Source organism: Schistocerca gregaria, chromosome 3 (genome assembly GCF_023897955.1).
Source record: "Schistocerca gregaria isolate iqSchGreg1 chromosome 3, iqSchGreg1.2, whole genome shotgun sequence".
Taxonomy (NCBI): Eukaryota; Metazoa; Arthropoda; class Insecta; order Orthoptera; family Acrididae; genus Schistocerca; species Schistocerca gregaria.
In genome coordinates this window covers 241994576-242022131 of record NC_064922.1, presented here as the reverse complement: position 1 = coordinate 242022131, position 27556 = coordinate 241994576, and the positions used below count along the sequence as shown (strand labels likewise).

At 43.6% G+C, this 27556-nt stretch overlaps 1 protein-coding gene and 1 non-coding gene across 2 annotated transcripts in view; one reads left to right on the top strand and one right to left on the bottom strand.

Moving 5' to 3' along the window:
• LOC126354078 (protein-L-histidine N-pros-methyltransferase) overlaps nt 1-27556 on the bottom strand; it is an 892286-nt gene that overhangs the window by 828282 nt on the left and 36448 nt on the right. The window lies entirely within an intron of this gene.
• Trnat-ugu (transfer RNA threonine (anticodon UGU)) lies at nt 108-181 on the top strand. Its single transcript has one exon. It is a non-coding gene; the product is annotated as a tRNA-Thr (tRNA).

Sequence of the window (27556 nt, the reverse complement as noted above, 5' to 3'; positions counted from 1 at the left end):
GGTCAAGTGGCCGATGAGCCTTAACTATATATTTACGGGAGCATACGAATGTAGTGCGGGGCAATACGTTGAGAATGTGGGTTTCGCGGGAGGCGTTATCCTCTGTGTCCTCGGTAGCTCAGATTGATAGAGCGTCTGCCATGTAAGCAGGAGATCCCGGGTTCGAGTCCCGGTCGAGGAACACATTTTCATCTGTCCCCGTTGACGTATGTCAACGCCTGTAAGCAGCTAAGGGTGTCGTTTCATTGTAATTTCATTCTATCGAGCTGCTTGGTCACCGATGGTATCTGTTCTTTCGGACAGATACCATCTTAGTAAATAATAGGATTTTGATTTGATTTAACCAGAGAGACAAAACAACAGTGGTCCTAGCCCCTTGTTGTCCACACCGAAACTTCTTTTATTGTGCGGTCTCTTCCCCTTCCTTTTTAGTAAATCCAACCAGTACCCTTAAGCAATAGTACGAGTATCTCTACTAGATCTCCGTTAGCCACAATTTCTTCAGGAATTAATGAAGCAAATACTTTTATCTTCTAGCCTCCAGTACTTGAAGAATAAAAGTGAACAGTTTCATCCCCCTCACTACACAGTCTGCACTCAAGGGCTTTTTTCTCTATTCCCATCGTGTACTGGTGTTTCATAAAGATCACAAAGACAGTCATTTAAAGTTAGTACGAATTTAACTTGCTTCCTGTTTAAGCTTGGAGCTGCAGAACATCTCTTTAAGCATTATTTTGGTATTATTATCTTGCTGTGTTTTTGTTCTGGGATCTTAGCCCAAAGTTCTAAGTGCTGCCTCCTGATCCAGCTACGTAGTTTTGATTTTACCATCGACTTAGTGATAGGACAGGTTCCGGTCCAATAAATGGAGTAATTGCGCTAGCTCTTGCCAACCTATCACCTTGCTCGTTACCACTAACACCTGAGTGACCAGAGACCCACAGCAGATTCACTGCGGTACTTGCTTTCCTGTAGCCTCACAAAGGTTTCATGGCAGTCTGCAACGATCTTTCATCCTATTAGAAAGGTGCACCAGAATAGCTGCTTCTAATAATTAATGTTTATTCACTACAGCCTGTTGCGGCATTTATTGTCTTGTCAAGTACGTCTACAATAACATGATGTCATATTTACGTCATTTACCATCTAATCAAAGCCCTGACAATTATAAAACAGTTCACTAGCGACGTAATATGGATATCATATCACTCTAGAGGAACTTGACAATGGCGATAAATGCCGAAACAGTCTGTCATAAATAAAGATTAAATGGTTGGTTGGTTGATTTGGGGGAGGGGACCAAACAGCGAGGTCATCGGTCCCATCGGATTAGGGAAGCCGCCTCCTCTTTTTCAAAAATCTTTATCCTTTATCAAGAAACACCGCGAAAACTTAATTTTTGGTTATGAAAACCCAACCACGGATCGCGAGACGGCTACGCGCAGAAAATAGTTGTAATTTTTATCTTCATATCTTGATCCGTGTACGCGATACAAAGGCTCAAAGTTACTCTACTTGTACACCTAAAACAGGCACATAAAATCCGCTATCAACCGAAAACGTAATTTATAATGTGACGTAGCAAGGAGAAATATTCTGTAAAGTGTCTCCATTATCTGAGAACCCCACGTTGTAAGAGGTGAGTTCAAGTTCTAAGGCCTCCGATTTTTTTTCTCTGGACTGGAAAGAGATAGAAACATTCGCATTGTTTTAAAATGAGGCCGCGTTCATTGTCAATACGTCCCAGAGATGGCAGCACCGTACGGCAGATGGAATTTTACCGACAGCGGCGAGAATGAGAACTGTTTTAAATACTTAAAATTGCGGCGTTTTCCTTACTTAAACAGCGTGCAATCATGCGTTTTCTGAATTTGCGTGGTGTGAAACCAATTGAAATTCATCGACAGTTGAAGGAGCCGAACCGCACAATAACCCTGAAAGAGTGGTTCGGTGAGAGGCGGCGGAGGGGTGGACTGCGGTAGTCGTGGGTTTGCGGACCACTGCGGCTGCGGCGCGGACGGAGCCTCTCCGTCGATTCTAAGCCCCCGGTTAACATACAATACAATACAATAAATACTGGAAGATAGTAGACAGTGGTGGTGTTAGAGAAAGTGAGGAGACAATGGCAGTGTAAAAGAAAGAGAAAGGTAGAGTGACTGTGGAATTGACAGGACAGAACAGTGCTTGGAAAGGAGTGAACGAGACGTGGGGGAGTATGTGTATGTGGGTTGGGGGGGGGGGGGGGGAGGGGGTTATAGATACAGAGAAAGTGGAGACTGGAAGTGGGCGCGACAGCCAGTGATAATAAGAGAGAGAGTGTATGACAATGACGACAAGGAAAAAAATACTTACAGCGAGAAGAGGCAACAACTGATGGACGATTGTGTCAGGACTACCAACAGAGAAGTCCAGTTGAACACTGAAGTGTTTGATTGTGATCCGTCGATCACCTCGAATTGACAGTGTCGGCACGAACCAACATTGCAGGAGTCAGAACTTTGTGCCGCTGGGCGGTAGGCTGGAGATCGAGCAGGTTTGCGTTATCTTGTTGCGATGATGACAAACCGCTCGCCCAACGACTCGCCGTGCTTTTGCTCACTGCCAAGTGTCGAGATACATTCTGCAAACGCCTATGGATAACTGCAATGTTCTGGTTTTCCGCCAAAAGAAACTCAATAGTAGCTCTCTCCATTACAGACGCCGTTTTGAAAGACAATGTATAACGACGCCACCAGTGAGAACTTAATGAAAATACATCTACATCCACACACCGCAAGCCACCTGACGGAGCGTGACGGAGGGCACCTTGAGCACCTCTATCTGTTCCCCCTTCTATTCCAGTCTCGTATTGTTCGTGGAAAGAAGGATTGTCGGTAAGCCTCTGTGTGCGCTCTAATCTCTCTGATTTTATCCTGATGGTCTCTTCGCGAGATATACGTAGGAGGGAGCAATATACTGCTTGACTTTTCGGTGAAGGTGTGTTCTCAAAAGTTTAACAAAGCCCGTACCGAGCTACTGAGCGTCTCTCCTGCAGAGTCTTCCACTAGAGTTTATCTATCATCTCCGTAACGCTTTCGCGATGACTAAATGATCCTGTAACGAAGCGCGCTGCTCTCCGTTAGGTTAGGTTAGGTTAGGTTAGGTTAGGTTAGGTTAGGTTAGGTTAGGGATCTTCTCTATCTCTTCTATTAACCCTATCTGGTACGGATCCCACACTGGCGAGCAACATTCAAGCAGTGGGCGAACAAGCGTACTGTAACCTACTTCCTTTGTTTTCGGATTGTATTTCCTTAGGATTCTTCCAATGAGTGTAGTCTGGCATCTGCTTTACCGACGATCAACTTTATATGATCATTCCATTTTAAATCACTTCTAATGCCTACTCCCACATAATTTATGGAATTAACTGCTTCCAATTGCTGTCCTGCTATATTGTAGCTAAATGATAAAGGATCTTTCTTTCTATGTATTCGCAGCACATTACACTTGTCTACATTGAGATTCAATTGCCATTCCCTGCACCATGCGTCAATTCGTTGCAGATCCTCCTGCATTTCAGTCCAATTTTCCATTGTTACAACCTCTCGATATACCACCGAATCATCCGCAAAAAGCCTCAGTATTTATGTATATTGTGAATAGCAACGGTCCTACGACACTCCCCTGCGGCACACCTGAAATCACTCTTACTTCGGGAGACTTCTTTCAATTGAGAATGACAAGCTGCGTTCTGTTATCTAGGAACTCTTCAATCCAACCACACAATTGGTCTGATAGTCCATACGGTCTTATTTTGTTCATTAAACGACCGTGGGGAACTGTATCGAACGCCTTGCGGAAATCCAGAAACTCGCCATCTACCTGCGAACCCGTGTCTATGGCCATCTGAGTCATGGACGAATAGCGCAAGCTGGGTTTCACACGATCGTCCTTTTCGATACCCATTATGATTCCTACAGAGTAGATTTCTAGTCTCCATAAAAGATATTATACTCGAACATAATACGTGTTCCAAAATTCTACAATTGATCGACGTTAGAGATATAGGTCTATAGTTCTGCACATCTGTTCGACGTCCCTTCTTGAAAACGGGGTGACCTGTGGTCTGTTCCAATCCTTTGGAACGCTTCGCTCTTCTAGAGACCTACGGTACACCACTGCAAGAAGGGGGGCAAGTTCCTTCGCGTACTCTGTGTAAAATCGAACTGGTATCTCATCAGGTGCAGCGGCCTTTCCTCTTTTGAGCGATTTTAATTGTTCCTCTATCCCTCTGTCGTCTATTTCGATATCTACCATTTTTTCATCTGTGCAGCAATCTAGAGAAGGAACTACAGTGCAGCCTTCCTCTGTAAAACAGCTTTGGAAAATGACATTTAGTATTTCGGTCTTTAGTCTGTCATCTTCTGTTTCAGTACCATTTTGGTCACAGAGTGTCTGGACGTTTTGTATTGATCCAACTACCGCTTTGACATAAGACCAAAATTTCTTACAAGGGAACGTTCCCGTCGCACCACCCCCAGATTTAGTTATAAGTTGGCACAGTGGATAGGCCTTGAAAAACTGAACACAGATCACTCGTGAAGACAGGAAGAAGTTGTGTGGAACTATGAAAAAATAAGCAAAATATACAAACTGATTACTCCAAGATAGCCAAAATGAAGGATAGTGGGAGCTCAGGAGCGCCGTGGTCCCGTGGTTAGCAAGAGCAGTTGCGGAACGAGGCGTCCTTGGTTCAAGTCTTCCCTTAAGTGATAAGTTTAATTTTTTGTTTTCAGACAATTATTTTGCGAAGCTGCACAGGTACACAGAGCAGTATTGTTTACGTGCTCGTGTGTCAATTATCGAAGTTCAGGCACTCACACATAATCAACTTCGCTCTCCCAAATTCAAGGACATGTTCAGATTTGCTTGGACATATGCAGGATTTGAAGGTCTACACACGGAAAAATTTGAAAACGTTAAAAACATATGTTTTGACAGAGCACAGGGAAAACTGTGCGACGGTGAAACTGTTGCATTCATTTGTTGCAGTTTATGTGTCAAATTTATGTTTTCATCACTTTTTTGGGAGTGATTATCACATCCACAAGAAAACCCTAAATCGGGCAAGGTAGAAGCATCTTTTTACCCATTCGCCAAGTGTACAAGTTATGTGGGTCAACAACATATTTCTGTCATGTGATTCACACGCTGTCACCAGTGTCTTATAGAATATATCAGACGTACTTTCCTGTGGAGGAATCGGTTGACCTATGACCTTGCGATCAAATGTTTTCGGTTCCCATTGGAGAGGCACGTCCTTTCGTCTACTAATCACACGGATTTGCGGTGCGGTCGCAAAACACAGACACTAAACTTATTACAGTCAACAGAGACGTCAATGAACGAACGGACAGATCATAACTTTGCGAAAATAAAGTAAACTTTTCACTCGAGGGAAGACCTGAACCTGGGACCTCTCGTTCCGCAGCTGCTCACGCTGACCACGGGAGCACGGCGCTCCCGAGCTCACACTATCTTTGATGTTGCCTATCTTGTGCATGGACTACTCAGTTTGTCACGATAAAGGATGACAGCCAAATCAGTTGCAGGATAAAAATTTATTAAAATTCTTGACCAAGGTTTCGGTACATATAAATATACCTTCACCACAAGTAAAAAATCTAAAATTACATCATACAATGGAGATTAATAAAACAATTGTGCCAAAGGCGTCGTCAATAATCAAGACATAAATTTTTATCCTGCAACTGTTTTGGCTGTCATCCTTTATCGTGAAGAATTTCAACAGTTGCTGTTGCAGCCATGTTTAAAATCTTGTACTCAGTTTGTATATTTTGCTTTTTTTTTTTCATAGTTCTACATAACATCTTCCTGTTTTCTCGATTGATCTGTGTTCAGTTTTTCAAGGCCCATCCACTGTGCCAACTTATGACTAAATCTGAGTGGGATGCGATGGGGAGGTTCCCTTGTTAGGATGGGCTGACGCGGGAATATCCACGATGTATCACAACTATTTCTGCATTATTTATTTATTTATTTGCAGCTGGAATTGGCCGAGAAAAAGTCTTGTATTCTTTTTGAGTGTCCTTCGTAGAATAATCATGGGGGATAACTAGGTAAATTATTCACTTGGCGAATACGTTGAACGTAAGCGAATTTGCACTTTTTGGACAGTGCAGAGAAGCAGATAGGTATTTTCTATTCTGCAGGAATGTCCTCGGAGCGAGAAAAGGAAACAAACATCAAGAAATGTGGCACGATAGCTAAAGATTTATTCCATTGCACGAAAAGCGCGATCTGACTCGCTCAGACGGCGCCTCAGATCGGACCCTTCTAATCAGGCGCGGGCGTCTGGAGTAAGACAGGAGGAGAAGGAGCGCGTGGGAATGAGTGTAGTAGTTCCCCCCCACCCCAGACGGCGGGCGTCCTCATTTCCAGTTCTTTTAACGCGGTCGGACCCTTTGTGGCGCACCTCATCAGCGCGGAGAAAAGGAGCCGTATTACGGGACGGCGGAATAACCCAATAAGGGCGGCACCGACGCCTTGGGGCGCTGACGAGCGCAGACAGCGTCGGGCCGCGCGCCGGGCTCATGCAGCGGACGCGCGATAGAACACGGAATCTTTTAAAGGGCGCGCCGGCCGTCTGGGTACACAGGGAGGTTTTTAAGTCGGCGGCGCGCTGCCGCGGCACGTATGTGGGGGCGCGGCCGGCTATCTGCGCCCCGCGCGCCGCGCCTAGTCCGCTGGCGCAACCCCCGCTCACGGCCGCATCTCCGCGTTTTTAAACTCAGGGCCCAGGCGGGGCCGCGCCGCGCGTTCCGGAAGCGCCGGCGCGGGGGTGCGCAGGAACGGCGGCTGGGGCCGTGTAATCCGAGGCGGCGCTGCTGCAGAGTGCGTTCCCTCGTCGACTCCGACTCTGCGCGCGAATGTCTTGATCGAAGCTGAACTCCGGGGGGCGAAGGAAACCTTAGAACGTCTGCACCTTCACTTTTGATCGCAAACTGAGACATCAACTGTGCAATCTGCTTGTGACAAATGAAAATTTGTGCCGGGCCGGGACTACAACCCAGATTGCGCGCTTAACACGCACTTTAACCCTTTAGACTATCCGTGCATGCCTCCTGTATCGATCCAACCCTCCGTATGTCACTGTTCCTAAGTCTTGTGCTCACATGCTTGCTGTGATTTCAGCAAGGAGAGCCTTTATTATTACGGTCGCGCGCGCAGCGCGGAGTGGCCGCGCGGTTTGAGGCGCCATGTCACGGATTGCGTGGCCCCTCCCGCCGGAGATTCGAGTCCTCCCTCGAGCATAGGTGTGTTTGTTCTTCTTGGCATAAGTTAGTTCAAATGGTTAAAATGGCTCTATGCACTATGGAACATCTGAGGTCATCAGTCCCCTAGAACTTAGAACTACTTAAACCTAACTAACCTAAGGACATCACACACATCCAAGTCCGAGGCAGCATTCGAACCTGCGACCGTAGCAACAGCACGGTTCCAGACTGAAGCGCCTAGAGCCGCTCGGCCACAGCGGCCGGCTCATAAGTTAGGTTAAGTACAGTGGAACCCCTCCAATCCGACCTTGGATGGTCCGTCGCTCCGCTTAGTCCGACCATGCTCAGGCTGGCGAGTCTGTGCCGACTTGTCACTGACTGGACGCCTGTGGGGCCATTGTTGAGGAGTCCATCGCTGTGCACATTGTTATACTGCACGTTATTGTGCAGTTTTATCCTTTGTTGGGATTAAAAAACATCGTTGTTTGCTTTATTCCGTGTTCTCTGCAGTACTTATTACTGTACATTCATTGTGTGTACAGTTGCCTGTTTTTCAACATGTCTGGATTCAAACGTAAACACGTAACTCCTTCACTAAATGAAAAATTAGCAGCGCTACAAAGACTGGAAGAAGGAGAATCGCTACAAAAAATTGCAGAAGAACTGAATGTGGGTGTTACGACAATTAAGGATTGGAGGAAGAATAGGAAAGACATTTATACAGTTACGATTGATGGTGAAAACACTGAAGAATAGCAAAACATTAAAAAAGCCTAAACTTGAATTGCTTGATAACGCATTATGGATGTGATTTTTGTCAAGAAAGAAGGAAGGGAACTCCAATATCCGGGACAATTCTCAAAGAAAAAGCGATAGTTTTGCACAAAAAACTGGAAGCCGAAAGCAAATTTGCTGCCAGGCTGGATTGATCGTTGGAAAACTCGTCATGGTGTCCGATTTGTTTCTATTTCCGGTGGAAAACTATCTGCCGATGCCGCAGCTGCTAAGGAGTTTTCTGTTATTTTCAAGAAATTGTAGAAGAAAATCAACTGTTACGCTGCCAAGTGTGTAACATCGACGAGACAGGGCTGAACTTTAAAATGTTGCTAACGAAAACGCTCGCAGGTTCAAATGAATCCGTGGTAGCAACGAAACTTATAAAAGAATAACAGTCATTCCTTGTAGCAACGCAGATGGTACCCACAAGCTCCCCTTGTTCGTCATTGGCAAATCTAAGAAGCCGAGGACATTCAAAAATATAAACTTATCTTCATTGCCGGTTTATTACCGCAATCAAAAATCTGCTTGGATGGACTGCAACCTTTTTAAATCATAGTTCTTCGACGAGTTTGTGCCATCAGTCGAAAAATACTTGAAGCAAAAAAATTTGCCTGTTCGTTCTCTACTGCTGATAGATAACGCACCATCACATCCATCTAAGGAAGATTTGGTGAAAGGGGACATAAAAGCTCTCTTTCCGCCTCCTAATGTGACCGCAATCATTCAACCAATGGATCAGGGCGTTATCGAATGGTTAAAAAGGCGATATCGCAGAAAGTATATCAGCTCAATCTTGGAAAAATCTGGAGGAGGTCATAACTTATTTGAGGCAATGAAATCCCTCAACAATAAAAGATGCTATCTACGCAATCGCTGCAGCATGGGATGAACTGAAACCTGACACACTGCGGAAATCGTGGCAAAAGCTTTGACCACAAGTTATGACTGGAAATTAGCATACTGAAGATGAGCAAAACAACGACGCACTGGAAATCGTTGAAGATCTACAAACTCTGGAGCCGAACGTCCCTGCCAATGAAGTTGAAGAGTGGATCAACGAATGTGACAATGACTGTGTCACTTTTGAAGAGCTCAATGACGACAAGATTGTTGCCGCTGTTAGCCAGGAAACTGTAAATGAGGACTCGGACGGCGAAGACGAACCCCCCCACCCGGATTTCACACAACGACGCAAAAAAACGCTTTTGACATCGCCCTTCAATACACCAAACAGAATACAACTTCAGCTCGAATTGACGTTTTGTGGATAAAAAATGGAGGGAAACTGCAGTTAAATCTAGAATTAACATCTGCTAAACAAAAATGTATCACTGACTTTTCTTCCAAGTAATTTGTTTTCGTTTTTACTGTAAAAACAATGCATACAGTATAATCATTTCTTAGTTTACACATACAGTAGTTTATTTCTTTGTATAAAAATCCTTTTTTATATACACAGTGGTATAAACATTTTTAGTAAGTATATATCGTTCCCGGTATTAAGTACAGTACAGTACTATAATTTGTTTGTCGTTTTTCCTTTTGAAACCAATACATATTGCAGTGTGTGTAGGCGTTTTTTAGTTAATATATCGTTTAACACTGTGTAAAAAACATCTTTATGGAACAATTTTTTTATATTACTGTAGACGTCTTTTAGTTCTTAAATCGTTTAATTTTTTGTACTTTATGTCTTTTTATATTTTTTCCAATAAATATTAGATTTTTCGGAAAATCCGACCTTTTTTTCGTTCCGATCATGGTCCCGGTCCCGAAGGTGACGGATTAGAGGGGTCCTACTGTAATTTGTAAGTATAGGGACCGATGACCTCAGCAGTTTGGTCCCTTAGGAATTCACATACACATACTTTATTATTGTTGCGGCCTAGTCAGGCGTGTAATCCAATTATGCAGTGTCTGCGTAGTGCTACGCAATGTCCATCAGCGTATAACAGCGCATATCAATTAGTGTTGCCGACTTAGCGTATTTTTCACTAAAACCGGTGGTTCCTACCCTCCTGGTGGATATTGTAGTCTTTTAGTATTAATCCGTTTCAGTTGCTGAAAATGTAGTCTCTTAATCACTAAGCTATTTATATGTTTCGAAATATGTTATTTCTACTTTATCTGATTTCAGGAGTACTTAACTTTTACTGCGAAGACAGCACTGATGCATTACAAATTGACATCAAACAACCATCACACTCGATAGGCTACATGCGGCGATTCCCTGGAGAATGAACAGTACTTAGTAGCGCCTAGTTGTACAGTAGTTCATTTCACGAACGAAGGCGGCTTGCGCAGGTACAGGGAGTGCAGCAACCAGTTTAAAACAATGGGTACTCACTCATTTCATTGTCACTTCGAATAACCACTGAGCGCTTGTTGGTTCACGCAGGGTGCGTAACGTCAGATGCGCAGAAAAGGTAACTCTACTGTTGTCGTTCGTGGTGTGCACTATACAATTGTGATTCTCAGTGTATGGTAATATTTCACTACATCATACGTCTATAACTATGCCGAAACCACAATACACGCAAAAGTTTAGGAATTCTTAGCTTCAAGATCCACATTTAAAAGTTACGGAAAGTACTATGGGTCAGGTAGCGAAGTGCAAATTTTGTGGCACAGTTTTAAGGAGTCACTGTGGAGATCTGAAGTCTCATGGGATGCCACAGACGCAAGTATCTTCAAAATTAAATAAGAGCAACATTTTTTAAAAAAATTGATTAGTCATACACTGATCGGTTTTATATCTTTGACCACTCTTTGACTAAGTAAATTGTTGCAGGTTGTAACTATGCAGCCTAAAATTGCTTTTAAGTCAGAGCCCATTGGAAATTTAAAAAAAGGAAGAAGCAAGACTTGCATTATTCACAGCCATGCATACCAGTATACGGGTAGTCGACCGTTTGGGAGAGGTAATTTATCCCAGTAATGAAAGAGATATCGAAAAGGTTTAGCTGCACCGAACTAAATGCACCTCAGATACAAAAAACTTGTTACCACCCCATTTCACTGACGTTCTAAAATAATATTGTAAAGATCAAGCATTTAGCTTATTAATTGATGAATCTACTGATATTGCTGTACATAAATATTTGGGACTGATTATAGTTTATTACAGTATATTCCATCAAAAAAATAGTATCTACGTACCTTGACCTTGCTGAGCTGCAAGAGTTTAATACTGAAGCTATTGTCTCTGCTATAAACCAAGATACTACAACGATTCGATTTGCGACTAAAAAATTTAAAGGGCATTCATTGGTACAGATGATACCGCTGTCACGGCTGTAATAAATAAAGAAGTATTTACGAAATTGAAAGAAAAGGTATCACATCTGATTTCAGTACGCTGCTTGTGCCATTCCTTAAAACTGGCTATTTCAAATGCTGCAAAAGAATTTTTAGCGAGAAATTTGGAGTTTTTAATTAAGGAGACATATGACTGGTTTAGTCACTCCTCCTACAGACAATCTCTTTATAAGGAGTTACACAAAACAAAACTAGTTCAGGCATACCAGGCAAGGGGGGTTATCAATAGAATCCGCTGTATCAAGAATATACACGCGATGTTCAGAGCTAGAAACACATTTTTCTGTAGCTAAAGTGCGCAAAGGGTATCATACGGCAGCGTTATTGCACGCTATGTATGCGAACGAGATTAATTACGCACATATTTCATTTTTATAGCCAACAGTAACTGAAATAAACAGAGTCAATAAAAAGTCCTAGTTGAAAGATAAAGATCACACTAAACTTTTTGATGAGATGACCAATCTGATATATATACTTGCCGCAAAGTTACGTTCCTGCAAATAAAATTAATATTTTCACTCAAAATATTCGTGATGTCTTTGATTGAAGATGTTATCTGGGATTCCGCTTTGAAAAGCAGCTGGCTGAAATGAGAGAAAAAGGAATACCATGGGAAGCCGAAGAAATGTTGCGTAATCGGTGAATAACATTTGTAGTAAGTCTGATTCAAGAAATAAAAAACAGGTTACCAGAAAATTTGACTCTGATGAAGAAAATTTCCAGAGTAGGTGTTGAACAAGCGCTTAATCACATCGAATAAAATCTAGCTGATATAATGGCTCAGTACAATAAAAGTGTAGAATTCCCAGCAAATTCATTCGTTGAACTTGAATGAGACCAAAGATACAAAAAACTTTGGAATGAAGTACTGAATTTCAAAGATGGTCAAGGGGAATCCAGATCTGAGGAATGAGCGACTTCTGCGATTACTCTCCTAATGATGTATCATTCCAATTCCAATGCTAAGCCAGTATGAATGTAATAAAAAACAAGCTGAGGATTTGAATGAAGTTAAATCTTTTAACTTCTTTATTAAGAATACGCTGTGACTGGAGGTTGGAAGGGAAATGCTACAACGTGTATGAAATTCCAATAAACCTTGTACAGCAAATCGGTATCAAAGAATCGTATCAATCTGAAACTGACGATGATGCAGACAAAAAATGATTCATTTGAAGAAGACAAAGTCATTTAAATAATTAGCTGTTGTTATAGAACTTTTTGTATGTTCCTGACGGTGACTTGCTTATTTATGTATGATATGTTCATATAACGATCGTGAATATGTTCAAATGTGTCTGAAATCTTATGGGACTTAACTGCTAAGGTCATCAGTTACTAAGCTGACACACTACTTAACCTAAATTATCCTAAGGACAAACACACACACCCATGTCAGACGGAGGACTCGAAGCTCCGCCGGGACCAACCTCACAGTCCATGACTGCAGCGCCCTGTTGTTGTTGTGGTCTTCAGTCCTGAGACTGGTTTGATGCAGCTCTCCATGCTATTCTATCCTGTGCAAGCTTCTTCATATCCCAGTACCTACTGCCACCTATATCCTTCTGAATCTGCGTAGTGTAGTCATCTCTTGGTCTCCCTCTACGATTTTTACCCTCCACGCTCCCCTCCAATACTAAATTGGTGATCCCTTGATGCCTCAGAACATGTCCTACCAACCGATCCCTTCTTCTGGTCAAGTTGTGCCACAAACTTCTCTTCTCCCCAATACTATTCAACACTTCCTCATTAGTTATATGATCTATCCATCTAATCTTCAGCATTCTTCTGTAGCACCACGTTTCGAAAGCTTCTATTCTCTTCATGTCCAAACTATTTAACGTCCATGTTTCACTTCCATACATGGCTACACTCCATACAAATACTGTCAGAAACGACTTCCTGACACTTAAATCTATAGTCGATGTTAACAAATTTCTCTTCTTCAGAAACGCTTTCCTTGCCATTGCCAGTCTACATTTTATATCCTCTCTACTTCGACCATCATCAGTTATTTTGCTCCCCAAATAGCAAAACTCCTTTACTACTTTGTCTCATTTCCTAATCTAATACCCTCAACATCATCCGGCTTAATTCGACTACACTCCATTATCCTCGTTTTGCTTTTGTTGATGTTCATCTTATATACTCCTTTCGAGACACTATCCATTCCGTTCAACTGCTCTTCCAAGTCCTTTGCTGTCTCTGAGAGAATTACAATGTCATCGGCGAACCTCAAAGTTTTTCCAGAATGAGATTTTCACTCTGCAGCGGAGTGTGCGCTGATATGAAACTTCCTGGCAGATTAAAACTGTGTGCCCGACCGAGACTCGAACTCGGGACCTTTGCCTTTCGCGGGCAAGTGCTCTACCAACTGAGCTACCGAAGCACGACTCACGTCCGGTACTCACAGCTTTACTTTTGCCAGTATCCGTCTCCTACCTTCCAAACTTTACAGAAGCTCTTCTGCGAAACTTGCAGAACTAGCACTCCTGAAAGAAAGGATATTGCGGAGACATGGCTTAGCCACAGCCTGGGGGATGTTTCCAGAATGAGATTTTCACTCTGCAGCGGAGTGTGCGCTGATATGAAACTTCCTGGCAGATTAAAACTGTGTGCCCGACCGAGACTCGAACTCGGGACCTTTGCCTTTCGCAGGCAAGTGCTCTACCAACTGAGCTACCGAAGCACGACTCACGTCCGGTACTCACAGCTTTACTTTTGCCAGTATCCGTCTCCTACCTTCCAAACTTTACAGAAGCTCTTCTGCGAAACTTGCAGAACTAGCACTCCTGAAAGAAAGGATATTGCGGAGACATGGCTTAGCCACAGCCTGGGGGATGTTTCCAGAATGAGATTTTCACTCTGCAGCGGAGTGTGCGCTGATATGAAACTTCCTGGCAGATTAAAACTGTGTGCCCGACCGAGACTCGAACTCGGGACCTTTGCCTTTCGCGGGCAAGTGCTCTACCAACTGAGCTACCGAAGCACGACTCACGTCCGGTACTCACAGCTTTACTTTTGCCAGTATCCGTCTCCTACCTTCCAAACTTTACAGAAGCTCTTCTGCGAAACTTGCAGAACTAGCACTCCTGAAAGAAAGGATATTGCGGAGACATGGCTTAGCCACAGCCTGGGGGATGTTTCCAGAATGAGATTTTCACTCTGCAGCGGAGTGTGCGCTGATATGAAACTTCCTGGCAGATTAAAACTGTGTGCCCGACCGAGACTCGAACTCGGGACCTTTGCCTTTCGCGGGCAAGTGCTCTACCAACTGAGCTACCGAAGCACGACTCACGTCCGGTACTCACAGCTTTACTTTTGCCAGTATCCGTCTCCTACCTTCCAAACTTTACAGAAGCTCTTCTGCGAAACTTGCAGAACTAGCACTCCTGAAAGAAAGGATATTGCGGAGACATGGCTTAGCCACTGCCTGGGGGATGTTTCCAGAATGAGATTTTCACTCTGCAGCGGAGTGTGCGCTGATATGAAACTTCCTGGCAGATTAAAACTGTGTGCCCGACCGAGACTCGAACTCGGGACCTTTGCCTTTCGCGGGCAAGTGCTCTACCAACTGAGCTACCGAAGCACGACTCACGTCCGGTACTCACAGCTTTACTTTTGCCAGTATCCGTCTCCTACCTTCCAAACTTTACAGAAGCTCTTCTGCGAAACTTGCAGAACTAGCACTCCTGAAAGAAAGGATATTGCGGAGACATGGCTTAGCCACAGCCTGGGGGATGTTTCCAGAATGAGATTTTCACTCTGCAGCGGAGTGTGCGCTGATATGAAACTTCCTGGCAGATTAAAACTGTGTGCCCGACCGAGACTCGAACTCGGGACCTTTGCCTTTCGCGGGCAAGTGCTCTACCAACTGAGCTACCGAAGCACGACTCACGTCCGGTACCCACAGCTTTACTTTTGCCAGTATCCGTCTCCTACCTTCCAAACTTTACAGAAGCTCTTCTGCGAAACTTGCAGAACTAGCACTCCTGAAAGAAAGGATATTGCGGAGACATGGCTTAGCCACAGCCTGGGGGATGTTTCCAGAATGAGATTTTCACTCTGCAGCGGAGTGTGCGCTGATATGAAACTTCCTGGCAGATTAAAACTGTGTGCCCGACCGAGACTCGAACTCGGGACCTTTGCCTTTCGCGGGCAAGTGCTCTACCAACTGAGCTACCGAAGCACGACTCACGTCCGGTACTCACAGCTTTACTTTTGCCAGTATCCGTCTCCTACCTTCCAAACTTTACAGAAGCTCTTCTGCGAAACTTGCAGAACTAGCACTCCTGAAAGAAAGGATATTGCGGAGACATGGCTTTTTCTCAAAGTTTTTATTTCTTCTCCATGGATTTTAATACATACTCCGAACTTTTCTTTTGTTTCCTTCACTGCTTGCTCAATATACAGATATACAGATTAAATAACATCGGGGAGAGGCTACAACCCTGTCTCACTCCCTTCCCAACCACTGCTTCCCTTTTATGTCCCTCGACTCTTGTAACTGCCATCTGCCATCTGTAACTGCCATCTGGTTTCAGTACAAATTGTAAATAGCCTTTCGCTCCCTGTATTTTACCCCTGCCACCTTAAGAATTTGAAAGAGACTATTCCAGTCAATATTGTCAAAAGCTTTCTCTAAGTCTACAAATGCTACAAACGTAGGTTTGCCCTTCCTTAATCTAGCTTCTAGTTTTTCCATTCGTATGTAAAGAATTCGCGTTAGTATATTGCAGCTGTGAATTATTAAACTGATAGTTCGGTAATTTTCACATCTGTCAACACCTGTTTTCTTTGGGATTGGAATTATTATATTCTTCTTGAAGTCTGAGGGTATTTCACCTGTCTCATACATCTTGTTCACCAGATGGTAGAGTTTGTCAGGACTGGCTCTCCCAAGGCCGTCAGTAGTTCCAATGGAATGTTGTCTACTCCGGGGGCCTTGTTTCGACTCAGGTCTTTCAGTGTTCTGTCATACTCTTCACGCAGTATCGTATCTCCCATTTCATCTTCATCTACATTCTCTTCTATTTCCATAATATTGTCCTCAAGTACATCGCCCTTGTATAGACCCTCTATATACTCCTCCCACCTTTCTGCTTTCCCTTCTTTGCTTAGAACTGGGTTTCCATCTGAGCTCTTGATATTCGTACAAGCGTTTCTCTTTCCTCCAATGGTCTCTTTAATTTTCCTGTAGGCAGTATCTATCTTATCCCAAGTGAGATAAGCCACTACATCCTTACATTTGTCCTCTAGCCGTCCCTGCTTAGCCATTTTGCACTTCCTGTCGATCTCATTTTTGAGACGTCTATATTCCTTTTTTGCCTGCTTCATTTACTGCATTTTTATATTTTCTCCTTTCATCAATTAAATTCAATATTTCTTCTGTTACCCAAGGATTTCTACTAGCCCTCGTCTTTTTACCTACTTGATCCTATGCTGCCTTCAGTACTTCATCCCTCAAAGCTACCCATTCTTCTGCTACTGTATTTCTTTCCCCCATTCCTGTCAATTGGTCCTTTATGCTCTCCCTGAAACTCTGTACAACCTCTGGTTCTTTCAGTTTATCGAGATCCCATGTCTTTAAATTTCCACCTTTTTGCAGTTTCTTCAGTTTTAATCTACAGGTCATAACCAATAGATTGTGGTCAAAGTCCACATTTGCACCTGGAAATGTCTTACATTTTAAAACCTGGTTCCTAAATCTCTGTCTTACCATTATATAATCTATCTGAAACCTGTCAGTATCTCCAGGCTTCTTCCATGTATACAGCCTTCTTTTATGATTCTTGAACCAAGTGTTACCTATGATTAAGTTGTGCTCTGTGTAAAATTTTTCCTCTTTCATTTCTTTGCCCGAGTCCATGTTCACCTACTATGTTTCCTTCTCTCCCTTTTCCTACTACCGAATTACAGTCACCCATTACTATTAAATTTTCGTCTCCCTTCACTATCTGAATAATTTCTTTTATTTCATCATACATTTCATCAATTTCTTCGTCATCTGCAGAGCTAGTTGGCATATAAACTTGTACTACTGTAGTAGGTGTGGGCTTCGTATCTATCTTGGCCACAATAATGCGTTCACTATGCTCTTTGTAGTAGCTTACCCGCATTCCTATTTTCCTATTCATTATTAAACCTACTCCTGCATTACCCCTATTTGATTTTGTGTTTATAACCCTGTAGTCACCTGACCAGAAGTCTTGTTCCTCCTGCCACCGAACTTCACTAGTTCCCACTATATCTAACTTTAACCTATCCATTTCCCTTTTTAAATTTTCTAACTACCTGCCCGATTAAGGGATCTGACATTCCACGCTCCGATCCGTAGAATGCCAGTTTTCTTTCTCCTGATAACGACATCCTCTTGAGTAGTCCCGCCCGGAGATCCGAATGGGGGACTATTTTACCTCCGGAATATTTTACCCAAGAGGACGCCATCATCATTTAATCATACAGTAAAGCTGCATGCCCTCGGGAAAAATTACGGCCGTAGTTTCCCCTTGCTTTCAGCCGTTCGCAGTACCAGCACAGCAAGGCCGTTTTGGTTATTGTTACAAGGCCAGATCAGTCAATCATCCAGACTGTTGCCCCTGCAACTACTGAAAAGGCTGCTGCCCCTCTTCAGGAACCACACTTTTGTCTGGCCTCTCAACAGATACCCCTCCGTTGTGGTTGAACCTACGGTACGGCTATCTGTATCGCTGAGGCACTGAAGCCTCCCCACAACGGCAAGGTCCATGGTTCATGGGGGGACGGCAGCGCCTTAGAGATCATGAATATTTTATTTCTTAATAATAAAGGAAATTTCAAATAATTAAAGAACTTTCACTGGAATTTTAGCGATTATGAGAACATTATAATTTATGGTTTTTAACTGGTCTTTGCACTAATTTTGCTGCGTTGTATTGAACACCGAAAATATTACATAACGGAGATCTTTGATTTGTGACTGCGAGAGAGAAGATATGCGCTCTAAGACGCGTGGCACTTCTCTCTGGACTTCGCAAATAAGCAGCGAAGAAAACGAGACGACTCACTCTGATATTAATTATCCACTAGAGTCTAGTCTGTCTAGTAACTAGACAGACGTGTACTGATCTTTGTATGTCGGTAGCTGACTATGTTGTTGCAAGACAGCCATCTTGTGAATTTTTGGCACTGTAAAAGTTATTGAACTGATGACATTCAAATAAGTTAAACCGAAACTCTAATTCGTACCGTATAAGATGAATACTGAAAAATACATTCTTATTTTATTTGAGAGGTTAACTACGATTTTATTTCAAGTGATATTATGTATATGAATCCAGGTGTGTTGCGCATCGGATGAGTGGACTTTCGTAGAAAATCCACGAGCCTACGCACGGTTAGAACTCTTCTGGGAGAATTTTCATTCGTCGCCAATGTGTTCCCCAATTTTGAGGTTTTCCTTGGACGGATAATACTATCATATTCAAATTTAGAGTGACGTCATTGCATAGAAACTTTCGAATGTTCTACTGCGAAAAATTTAATTTCTTGTGGAGTTAGGGCCTACGAGGAACTTAGCAGCGGGACGTCGGGCAGCAGAGAGTAATTTCGCCGATCTTCAGAAAAGAAATATGCCAGAAGGAAGCGCCACTTCTTAAGCGCGTTGATAATTATATAGCGGTTACACAAATTGTTAGGACATTATCCTTGATTTCGCAACTAAATTTCAGGTAACATAACTTCAAACAACACTAAACGGATAACAGTATAAATTTTCGTTTGGCTTATATTAAAGGCCATGCATCCATGTGTTTGTGGACGAGAATAAATGCAGAATTTTTTCCTCAAATTTGGGAACTTATCTTGTTACACAGACAATATGGAAATCATTGTTACCCATGGTTTCTTCCCAGTTACCTTCTTTGTACCTACGTTTTTCTTTCCAACTTCTGTGATTGCTCTTTTTAGAGATATCCATTCCTCTTCAACTGTAAAGCCTATTGAGCTATTTCTTACTGGTGTACCTATAGCCTCAGTGAACTTCAAGCTTATCTTATCATTTCTTAACACTTCCATATCCCACTTCTTTGTGTATTGATTCTTCCTGAATAATCTCTTAAACTTCAGCCTACTCTTCATCATCACTACTAAATTGTGATCTGGGTGTATATCTGCTTCTTGGTACACCTTACAATCTAGTATCTGATTTCGGAATATCTGTCTGAACATGATGTAATGAAACTGAAATCTTCCCGTATTACTCGGCCTCTTCTAAGTGTATCTCCTCCTCATGCGATTCTTGAACAGAGTATTCGCTATTAGTAGCTGAAGTTTATTACAGAACTCATTGCATATTCTTCATCAATGTTAAATGTCCGTCCCCGGTAGCTGAGTGGTCAGCGCGACAGACTGTCAATCCAAAGGGCCCGGGTTCGATTCCTGGCTGGGTCGGAGATTTTCTCCGCTCAGGGACTGGGTGTTGTGTTGTCCTAATCATCATCATTTCATCCCCATCGACGCGCAAGTAGCCGAAGTGGCGTCACATCGAAAGACTTGCACCAGGCGAACGGTCTACCCGACGGGAGGCCCTCATCACACGACATTTCATTTCATCACTGTTAAATGAAACTGGTGATAGAATAAACCCCTTCTAATTCGTTTACACGGATTGAAACGACTTGAAATAGTAGCTGCAGTATCGTTCAAAGATCGTGGTGCTATACCAAAGGTTGCAACTCGCACCGATACCGAACAAGTTAGCGATGACTCTGCAATCCGCATCGACTAATGGCAGGCACTGGTGGAGCCAAATCCTCGCTCCGAGCTTCGCAGCACCGCCGCATGGAGGCCGATATACAGTCGAGCATGGGATTGCTCAGCACAGTTCTTGACCTCTGATCCAGCAGACATCGCCTATTTAGGACACAAGTGTTATTCATGTCTCAGACGGAACTCTACTTTTGAAGTTTGTGATCTGCATACTTCAAGACAACAGTTTTGCACTAGAGCTTTTCAATAAGTATGCAAAACATTTTTTACTCACCCTGTTTCGGTTGAAAAAAATGCGGAATGTGTTGTGTGACATCCTGGAATATTCCCACTTCAGTGTCTATAGTTCCATGAAGTTCCGATAGGTGCCGGCGCTGTACGTAGCCTTCAAAATGGCGTGTTGAACTGAGGTGCGCTCCAATCAGAGAGCTGTCATTGAATTTCTTCTGGGGGTAACCAGAACACGGCACATATTCAGAGGCGCTGGCAGTATGTCGACGGAGTCATCACAGTGAAAAAACCACGGCAGGTCGTTAGGCGAAGCGTTCTGTCATAATCGCAACATGGTCGCGCAAACCTGCCCGAGCTCCCGTGTGCCACACGGCTGTGACTCCTGCAATACTGCAACGTGCGGACACTATCAGTCGGGGTGACAGACGAATTACAATCAAACGTCTCACTGCGTCCACACTCTTAGCTGAGTGGTCTGCGCGTCTGACATGCAGCAGGCTCGGGTTCGATTCCCGGCCGGGTCAGAGATTTTCTTCATTCGGGGACTGGGTATTGTGTTGTCCTCATCATCATTGATATGGAAGTAGCCCAAAGTGGCGTCAACTGAAAAGACTTGCCACTCGGCAGCCGAACTTCCATATGTCGGAACTTCCGGCCATCAATGCCAAACGAACATTTCACTTCATTTCACTTCGCTGCACAACTGGACGTCTTTGTTGGCAGTACTGCCACACTCGGTCCAAACGTTGGGGTACGCATATGCATGTGCCCGGAATTCGCACCTTTCGACTACTATCTGTTTTGCCCAGAGAAGGATCTACTCCGCAGGAACCGGTACGGACAGATGACCTCAGCATTTTGGTTCCTTAGAAATTCACACATTTGAAGGGCGCAGTACGCACATGAGGAGGAGGTTATAGATGCAGCCAGAAGTTGACTCCGACGTCGACCAGGATAGGTGTACCATGTGCGTCTGCAGGTGGCCTAGTAGATAGTGTCGGAAGTTCCATGCAGCTTTTCGCGGATGGTGCTGTAGTATACAGAGAAGTTGCAGCATTAGAAAATTATAGCGAAATGCAGAAAGATATGCAGCCGATAGGCTCTTAGTGCAGGGAGTGGCAACTGACCCTTAACATAGACAAATGTAATGTATTGCGAATACATAGAAAGAAGGATCCTTTATTGTATGATTATACGATAGCGGAACAAACACTGGTAGCAGTTACTTCTGTAGAATATCTGGGAGTATGCGTACGGAACGATTTGAAGTGGAATGATCATATAAAATTAACTGTTGATAAGGCAGGTGCCAGGTTGAGATTCATTGGGAGAGTCCTTAGAAAATGTAGGCCATCAACAAAGGAGGTGGCTTACAAAACACTCGTTCGATCTATACTTGAGTATTGCTCATCAGTGTGGGATCCGTACCAGGTCGGGTTGACAGAGGAGATAGAGAAGATCCAAAGAAGAGTGGCGCGTTTCGTCCCAGGGTTATTTGGTAAGCGTGATAGCGTTACGGCAATGTTTAGCAAACTCAAGTGGCAGACTCTGCAAGAGAGGCGCTCTGCATCGCGGTGTAGCTTGCTGTCCAGGTTTCGAGAGAGTGCGTTTCTGGATGAGGTACCGAATATATTGCTTCCCCCTACTTATACCTCCCGAGGTGATCACGAATGTAAAATTAGAGAGATTCGAGCGCGCAAGGAGGCTTTCCGGCAGTCGTTCTTCCCGCGAACCATACGCGACTGGAACAGGAAAGAGAGGTAATGACAGTGGCACGCAAAGTGTCCTTCGCCACACACCGTTGGGTGGCTTGCGAAGTATAAATGTAGATGTAGGTACTCCATGTAAGGTAGCATAAGGCTGTCGCATTTAATGGAGATTATGTCGGAAAACACGGTTTTGTAAGCAAAAGAGTGTTGAATAATATGGTGTATAGGAAGACTGAATAAAATCAACCTGCTTTCAGAATAAAAAGCGTTGCATTACTTATTGAACACCTCTCGTAAATGTTGGCCTGAAGTGATGCTTTAATATTTAGACAGAGGTATATACAAGGTGCGACATTAAAGTAATGAGACTGATGTGGAAAAAAATGTAGCTTACAGTTTTAGTCAAGTTTAGTGTTGTCTCCTTCAAAGTAGTTCCCTTCTGATTGCACACACTTTTCCAGCCTTTCTGCTATTGATGGTAACATTTCTGGAACTCATCTTCTGTAATATCCTCCAAAAGCCTCGTCACAGCTTTTTGGACATCTTGTGTTGTTTGAAAATGGGGTCCCTTGACCGCCGTTTTGACTCTTGGAAATAGAAAAAAAGTCGCACGGAGCGATATATGGTGAATAAGGTGGCTGTGTTAGTACTGAAATTTGTTTTGAGGTTAGAAATTGCTGTACTGACAGAGCAGTATGGGATGGCGCATTATTGTGATGCAGAATCCAATTATCAGCAGTGATGACACGGACACGAAGAACTCCTTTACAAAGTCTTTCTAAAATTTCTTTGCAGTAATATTGGTTAACTGTTTGTCTAGGAGACACCCACTCTTTGTGAACAACTCCCTTGGAATCAAAGAAGCACACAAGCATGCATTTCACTTTTGACTTTGACATGCGAGCTTTTTTTGGTCTGGGTGATCCTTTGAGCACCTCTGCAAACTTTGGCGTTTCGTCTCTGGATCGTACTGAAGAAAACAACTTTCATCACCAGGGATAACACGGCTCAACAATTCTGGATTGATTTCCGTTTGCTCTAACAGATCGCCTGCCACATTTTTCCGTTTTTCTCGCTGTTACGGTGTGAGATTTTTGGGGACCATTTTGGCACAAATCTTTCTCATACCAGTTATTATTAGACCAACAGTTTCTCGATTGATGTTCAAATCTTCTGCAATCAGTTTCAAGGATCATCTTCGATCAGATCGTACGAGTTGACGCACCTTGGCCAAGCTGACATCCGTCGTCCACTGTGGTCTTCATCTTCAACATTCGTTCTGCCTTCACTAAACATTTTATGCCAATGAAAAACTTGAGCTCTTGACATAACCTCCTCTCCAAAAGCTTTCTGAAGCTTGCTGTAAGTCGTGGTCGCGTTTTCGCCAATTTAATGCAAAAAGAAATGGCATACCGTTGCACAATATTATGCAGTTCCATTTTCATGATGAGAGATACAAACACGTTTTAACCTATTACAGCACAACTCACGACTGAGCAATTGCATCGATGTGCCGCTTGGACTAGAAGCAGCTTATAGACCAAGGTCAAAGATATTGTTCCTACGCAAGCCTGCAGAGTTGCCACATCTTGCAAAGAAAATCAGTCTCATTACTTTATTGTTCCACCTTATATTTGAGGAAACGTTAGCGACTGCCACGGACATTTGCAAAAACCCCGCCCATTTACCCACCTCCACACCTACCTCCCGCCGCACCAACCAAGAGCGCATCACTATGATCTTTGATAGTTCTCGTCGCTGTCGTGTTTTTGTTCGTCGTTTTTTGTTTCACCGCGGTTGCAGTGTTGTGCTGTTAGTACTTCTTAGACGTTTGTGTAATACTGTCAAAACGAAACACAGATATGCACTCTCAATAAAGCTATCATACACAAGGTACCTGATCTTGACTGCTGTGGCCAACTGCTGTCAAAACTGATATCTAACAGACATTAAAGTACGATAAGATGTGTTGGAATGACACTGACGAAATTATGTACATATGTTTAACAATAGCCAGCTCTAAGGCTCTCAAACACTGAAGAAGAACTCAAAGTAATCTCGTGTCTGCTATAAGCAAGCAGTTGTAACAGTTCACAAGTTAAAATTCCACCCATTACCCAGCAAATATTAATGAAGAATGACACTGCATAAATATCTGACTGCTTATATTACGCATTTCTACATTATCCCACTCTTATATTCTTGAGTCTTAAAGGGGTAATCAACCAAGACATCGACTTTGCCTTGTTTATGCACAACATTGACTTTAGACAATCGGGATAATGGACAGCATCCTTGGCGATACTACCAATTAATACTTCCCAACAGAATTTCTTACACCACGCGAGGTAACGGAAATTTGCGCTCACTGCAGTTACCAAATTTTTTGATATAGTGCAGATGAAAGCTCATGAATTAAAAAAGACAGTGTGGACATCATTTTTATTTTTGTTTCTTATTGATGATTTTTCTACTCGGATATTCAATGAACATATTTCTAATTCTTTTCACAATGATACCGGAAATACTGTATTTCGTACTAACTACTGATTTTCCCCCTTGTTATGACTGGCATATTTGTGATACGAACAACTTTGATGTTGGAACATGCGGCAGACCATGGGCGGAGCTTAGGATATGGATTGGTGTGGAGGGGGGTGATTGGGCGAGACTTGTGCACCGTCCGGGGCTGTCGCTAACGTTACGTCGTATTTGGCACATTTCTGTGGCAATGGATTGTATAAAGTACATCGTTTTATCGTTCTTGTAATAAAGTGAACTAATATTTCGCAATAACGTGAACTAATATTTCATATGCTGTTCTTCTGATGAACCATCTGCCAGAGTAATCAAAGAATCCACAGTCATGACCAAACAATTGCTGTTTCGTCAAGCAACTGTATACTGATTGAAATTGTATGTAACGGTGTAGAGCCAAACTTATTTCTTCTCGGGGACTGGGCATTATTGAAATGCGTGTCATAACCTGAACCCATTTCTTTTCGCAGTGTGCCTTCGTAGCTTCGTGCCCAACACACGTACGTGAATCAGGAGGCCCGTCACAATCCGGATGGAGCAGTTACGAGGGAGGTGTCAGCCGCAGACACCTAGCGCCGCCTCCACCTCACCAGTGAACAGAACAGAAGAGAACAGCGCTTGGTCCGCGCCGTGCCGGCCACTTAGCCATGCAGGAATTTAGTGCCCAGATTCGCCACGCGCTTCGTCGCAGCCCCAAGGGACGCGGAGAGGCGCTGGCGTCGAGCCGTGCGTTACACGTCCGGCAGAGCACAATGCGCCACCACTGCAAATTTATGGGCGACTTCGGAGACGCATTAAAACGATATCGTGCAAAAACATAATTACGCGCTGGCACATAAATTACCTTTTACCACTAAACACTCCGGAGACACAGAATACGAATTATGCGCTGGCCGCAGGTTGAAGCAGCATGACTTTACACACACACACACACACACACACACACACACACACACCTAAGCAGCACGACTTTTCAGACACACACACACACACACACACACACACACACACACACACACACACAAACGTCTGCACAGCAGGCGAGCTGTATGAGACTTCCTTCCAGCAGCTCGAATTGGCGTTCAGCAGCCGGTAGGTGTTTTACGAGGCTTGGAACGCCAAGGGAAATAAAGAGAAAAAGAACAGAGACGACACGGATTTTACAGTGGAAATATGAGAAATATAGCAGTTCGCCCACGGACTGCACCGTATCACGCGAGAGTCTATTACGCTGCTAATATACACCGACATTTGACAGTAGGAGGTATTATATCTTGTACGCCACACCTAATTATCCGATATGTAAATTACGATGATACCATCTTTCACGTACCTGGTACGAGGAAAACTCCACATTGACCAAACTGCTATATAATGGTAACACAATTGCCTTTTATACCGACCGTCCAAAAAGTTCGAAAACTGTTTTTACTCCTGGCGTGCAAGCGACGTCAAACGCAGTAACCGGTGGCAGCTTGAACTGGCAACTGTAAACAACAGACGAGCATTCGGCCAGTCATTTGTCAGCGGGCAGTGTTAAATAGTCGACGAGCGGTCGTGGTGTTTCAACATTGTTGGGTCACAAATCGCAACGGAGCAACATCTCTACATCAAGTCTTCAAAACATTCTCCCGAATGTTTCGAATAAGAGAAAAATGTGTGCGAAGTTTGTCCCACACACCTGGAATCTCGAACAAAAACATCCGCTTGGACGCCTGCGACTTGATTGAATGCAAAACGAGGCAGTTCTTTTATGTAAAAAGATTTATCAAATGCAACGAGACTTGGTGTTCTCAACAGGCAACTGTAAAAAAAAGTGCAGAAATTCACATGAAGGTTCATAGTCGACATTCAAGCCAATGGGCCGCGCGAACTGAGAAATCCCCTAAATAAGGACTTTCCCCGACGATCTCACATAAGTTGCATGAAGGTTCTACACGTTCAATAGAAGCAGAGTATTTGAAACCATCTTAATTTTTCTCTATTTTTATTAATACAGTCCTGATACGTTTTGGACTGATGAAATATATTACCCGCAATATCTAAAGAGCTGGCGCAATATACACTACTGGGCATTAAAGTTGCTACACCACGAAGATGACGTGCTACAGACGCGAAATTTAACCGACAGGAAGGAGATGCTGTGATAAGCAAATGATTAGCTTTTCAGAGCATTCACACAAGGTTGGCGCCGGTGACGACACTTACAACGTGCTGACATGAGGAAAGTTTCCAACTGATTTCTCATACACAAACAGCAGTTGACCGGCGATGCCTGGTGAAACGTTGTTGTGATGCCTCGTGTGTGGAGGAGAAATGGGTACCATTACGTTTCCGACTTTGATAAAGGTCGGATTGCAGCCTATAGTGATTGTGGATTATCGTATCGCGACATTGCTGATCAGTTGGTCGAGATCTAATGACTGTTAGCAGAATATGGAATCGGTGGGTTCCGCAGGGTAATACGGAACCCCGTGCTGGATCCCAACGGCCTCGTATCACTAGCAGTCGAGATGACAGGCATCTTATCCGCATGGCTGTAACAGATCGTGCAGTCACGTCTCGATCCCTGAGTCAACAGATGGGGACGTTGCAAGACAACAAACATCTGCACGAACATTTCGACGTCGTTTGCAGCAGCATGGACTATCAGCTCGGAGACCATTGCTGCGGTTACCCTTGACGCTGCATCACAGACAAGAGCGCATGCGATGGTGTACTCAACGACGAACGCACGCATGGCAAAAAGTCATTTTCTCGAATGAATGCAGGTTCTGTTTACAGCATCATGATGGTCGCATCCGTGTTTGGGGGCATCCTGGTAAACGCACAAGGGAAGCGTGTATTCGTCATCGCCATACTGGTGTATCACCCGGCGCGATGGTCTGGGGTGTCACTGGTTACATATCTCTGTCACCTCTTGTTCGCACTGACGGCACTTTGAACAGTGGA